The following is a 4,055-nucleotide window of genomic DNA, read 5'->3' as shown; positions in this document are numbered from 1 at the left end:
AAAAAAACAGGAGGACATGATGATATTTACTATTTTTACACACCAGAGGCTTTTAAATGAATTGTGAATCTAAAATATTCGTGTTAGAGAATGTACAAATGGTTAACATTGTGTCATATCAGTCAGAAAAGCAGTTCTGAGATCTTTTTGAGGCTTTTTATTTTTTATTTTTTTAGCTAACTTAGTTGTTATTCTTGGCTGAATAACTCTAGAAGGATTTAAAAGCCCTTTAAAATTAAATATGTACACAGTTTGGATTAAATGAAAGTATAGTCAAATGTTTTAATTAGCATGTTTTTGTGTTTTGCTTTGGTACCGAAATTGGTACCAAGAACCGTGGATTTTCACTGTTATTGGTACCGAATACTGAAATTTTGGTACCGTGACAACAATAACAGAGACACGATTTTTTTTTGGCTATATCGCCCAGCCCTACTCCCACCTAACATTAAAGTTTTTAAATATACTTTTATATTGTATTAATTTCACATTCGATCTTCAAATGAATGTAGAAAAAACAAAGACAGTATATTTTTAATATTTGTTTAGTAGCAGCTTTTTTAATGTCGGAAGGAGAGTATCACTGATACCAATCCTGCTGATGTCTCTATGAAATAGTTTGTTTTTTTTCTAATATTTAACCATTGACTATAGCCATTCAACATTACAGTAGCTATAATTCAGAGCTATCAATTGTAACATTTATTAGACTTTAAAAAATAAATTCTAGTGAACTTAAAACAATCTTCACAAACCCATTACAATAAAATGTATAAAATGTATAAAATTATATAATATAATATAATATAATATATAATATATAATATAATATAAATATTAATTAAATTGTTATTACTACCAAAAGTTTGGAAACATTACAATTAATGATTTTGAAATAAATCTCTTCTGCTCACCAAGGCTGCATTTATTTGATCAAAAAGTAAAAACAGCAATTTTAAAATATTATTTAAAAAAAGTTTTCTATTTTAATATATTATAAAATGTAATGTATTCCTGTAATTTATTATGATGCAAATTTGAATTTTCTGCATGATTACTCCAATTTTCAGTGTCACATGATCTTTCAGAAATCATTACAATTTTTCAGGATTGTTTGATAAATAGAATGTTAAATGGACAGCATTTATTTGCATTTATCAAATATATTTATTAAATAGAAATCTTTTGTAACATTTTAAATGTCTTCACTCACTTTTCATCAATTTAATGTATGATGAATAAATATTAATTTCTCTCTTTTTTAAATCTTACCACAAATGTTTGAGTGACTGTTTACACAAAAATGTTAAGCAGCAAAAACTGTTTTTAACATTGACAATAATAAATCGTAAATGTTTCTTGAGCAGCAAATCAGCATATTAGAATGATTTCTGAAGGATCATGTGACACTGAAACATATCTTTGTAAACAACAGATTTATAAACGATTCTAATGACAAATGTTGTGTTCCAAATGTAAATTAAAGCAACTCTAACGCAGCTAGCATTTACAGCGAATAGAAACTGAAAACAGTACTGTTACAGCAGACATGTAGCATGTCAAACTATAGCCTATATTTATATAATTACATCACAACGGTTTCGAATTTTATGATAGTACTAAGCATTCTCAAATTCTCATCACCATCCATAAAAAAAAGTTACCGGGGGAATAACACATTTCAGCACGGATTCTACTCTCATTTGGCACTTTGAACCCTTTTAAAAGTCCTGCAAATGGTGCCGCGAGCTCATACAGCGCTCTCAGGACCATTCCGTCTGATGTATAAGAAAACAACCTTTTCGCAGTTTATTTAGTTAATTGCTTAAGGCCATTTCGCAATTTCAATCTTCATGCACTAACTAGCATCACCCTGGACAACCCTAAATTTATTTTATGACTAATCTGCATGATTTACGTGGGTCATGATTTTAGGCCAAAATAACCAGAAGTCCGGATTAATCCGTAAGAATCACATCCCTGATGAAGGGGGAAAAATAGGACTAAACTTGGCATCTTTTTGTGTGCTTTACCCAGCCTTCTGGACCACTGCCAGTTCCCTGAGGTACTCCCTTCGGCTTTAGCTTTTTCTCAGATTCAGAGACTGACAAAGGATAGAGATAATGAAGGGGGTTATAAAAGAAATCTGAAATCAGTGGTGGACTGAGTCTAAGTGATACAACAAGATATGAAGGTTCAAAATAACCTTGCTATCAGCCAATTACAAATGTAAATGGTAGCACCAGTTATGCGCACAACACATTTTGGCTAATTTCCAGCTTAAAACTTGAGTTCCAACAAGTGTCATATATTTAAAAAGATCAGCCTGATACTTTGACAGAGTTTCTGCTGGTTGGCATGATATGAGCCACTCCAAAACGAAATTGAAATTGCCGGGGAAATACTCTGCCCATTTTCACATATCCCTTCCAGGCATGTCTAGAGTGATCAAAATGTTAAAAGAACCATTCACTCAAAAATGAAAATTGTGTCATAATTTACTCTCGACAGACACCAAAGGTTCTTGCATTTCTCGTAAGTGAAACATGCAAATGAATATGCATGCACATGAAAGACATCTGAAAGCTACAGCAGAGGGGAAAATTAATAATGAATATAGTAACTTAAATTAAGAGAAAGCTACTGTATGGCTTCAGTAAACTTGTACTATAGGGTGAGAATCACAGACCACTTTTATAGGTAATGCTTTTAAAGGGGTCATATGATGCGATTTCAATTTTTCAGCTTCATCACTGTGTCTGTCACGCGACTCTGTTCCCCTTTCGGGCTCTGTCTTTACATTTATTTTGAAAGATGAAGCTCGCTATTATGGTAAGGGGCGTTACATTTCCGACAAGTGCTTGCGGTGTTCGGCCAATCACAATGCACTGGGTCAGCTGGCCAATCAGAGCAGACTGCACTTGTCGGAAGGAGGGACTTTGTAGAAAACGAAGCGTTTGAGAGAGGCGGGGCATAGAGGACCTACAATAATGTACAGTATTTGAAAAATAATGTGTTTTTTTAACATTAAAGCACGTCAACATATTCTGTTACACCAAATACACAAAATAATGATCTTTAAAAAAGCATCATATGACCCGTTTAAGACTGAAAGCCCATGGTTATCATATATTATGGAAAACAGCGTCTCTGATGTTCAATTAATCTCCATGGGAATCCATACAGGTCTGGAACTACACTGTTCAAAAGTTTGGGGTCTGAAAGATTTTTTTTGTTTCTGAAAGAAGTCTCTTGTGCTCACCAATTATTTGATCAAAATCAATAAAACAGTCATACTGAAATATTACAATTTAAAATAACTTTTATATTTTAAAATATAATTTATTCCCCTGATGGCAAAGCTGAAATTTTAGCAGCCATTGAAACTTTATTTGCATATTACTCACTTATTAAATCTTTCTAATTCGCTGCTCAAAAAACATTTCTTATTATCAATGCTGAAAACAATTGTGCTGCCTAATTTGTGTGGAAACCAACATACATTTTTTCAGGCCATTTAAGTTAAAAAGTAGGGCTGCACGATATTGGAAAAAGCTCACATTGCGATATTTTTTTTTTCTTTTTTTCTGCGATATATATTGCGATATGGAGAAAAAATCAGATGACTTGGCTCTATTTGGAAAAAAAAATAATCAATGATTGGGGTGATTTTGTAGGCGAGTAAATCAGCATAGGAAATAAACGAATTAGAAGCATAGATAAATAACAGAACAAAGATACAAATTAAATAAGCAGTGCTTTATATTTTTCAGGCAAGTCTTAACAGTATTCAGGTACAGAAATTGAATAATCAAACGTAAAATAACGCTGCATAGTTTTCACTATAAATTAAATCTAACAAATCTGTGTTAAAGCTACAAAAGTGATTTTTCTTTGTGTTTTGTTGTTTGATTAACGTTCATGACAGAGAAAGCAACAGGAACATTCAACTGCTGTGAACCAATATACTGTTACACATCCATATTCTTTCTCAATTGTTTCCCTTCGCCTAAGCAACTGTGTTTACAAGGATACTTGCAGAGCACAGTATTTCA

General features: G+C 32.3%; 1 protein-coding gene across 1 annotated transcript in view; it reads right to left on the bottom strand.

Moving 5' to 3' along the window:
• The window catches only part of ctnna1 (catenin (cadherin-associated protein), alpha 1), a 126,193-nt gene that overhangs the window by 103,145 nt on the left and 18,993 nt on the right, over nt 1-4,055 (bottom strand). The gene's annotated exons all lie outside the window — the stretch shown is intronic.

Source organism: Sinocyclocheilus anshuiensis, unplaced genomic scaffold (assembly GCF_001515605.1).
Source record: "Sinocyclocheilus anshuiensis isolate Anshui unplaced genomic scaffold, SAMN03320099.WGS_v1.1 scaffold103, whole genome shotgun sequence".
Lineage (NCBI taxonomy): Eukaryota > Metazoa > Chordata > Actinopteri > Cypriniformes > Cyprinidae > Sinocyclocheilus > Sinocyclocheilus anshuiensis.
Note: the sequence above shows the minus strand (reverse complement) of the source record. Positions and strands in the feature narration are given on the sequence as shown.